This window comes from Penaeus monodon, chromosome 30, assembly GCF_015228065.2.
Source record: "Penaeus monodon isolate SGIC_2016 chromosome 30, NSTDA_Pmon_1, whole genome shotgun sequence".
Classification (NCBI taxonomy): Eukaryota; Metazoa; Arthropoda; class Malacostraca; order Decapoda; family Penaeidae; genus Penaeus; species Penaeus monodon.
The window spans coordinates 17,069,818-17,070,048 of record NC_051415.1 but is presented as its reverse complement, the minus strand read 5'-3'; the positions used below and the strand labels follow the sequence as shown (position 1 = coordinate 17,070,048).

The window sequence follows — 231 nt, the reverse complement described above, 5'->3', positions numbered from 1 at the left end:
ATCTCTAACTCTCACCCCTCCTTTTTCACTAGGCTACTTACGTCACTCATTATTAATCAGCTACTTACGTTTATAATATCCGATTCCATTTACTCAACCGTAACAATGAAATCGATGTATTTTTTTTCCTCAGCTTGAAATATGAACTGACTTGTAATGCATTTATAGTATTATAACACTATATTATAACACTATGTTGATACGAAACATGTGTATTTTAGGGTGCGAGTC

General features: G+C 32.9%; 1 protein-coding gene and 1 pseudogene across 1 annotated transcript in view; one reads left to right on the top strand and one right to left on the bottom strand.

Annotated features, from left to right (window-relative positions):
* The window catches only part of LOC119592564 (transcription factor HIVEP3-like), a gene marked incomplete at its 5' end in the record, with an annotated part of 91,776 nt that overhangs the window by 43,932 nt on the left and 47,613 nt on the right, over nucleotides 1-231 (top strand).
* LOC119592364 overlaps nucleotides 1-231 on the bottom strand; it is a 12,401-nt pseudogene that overhangs the window by 9,541 nt on the left and 2,629 nt on the right.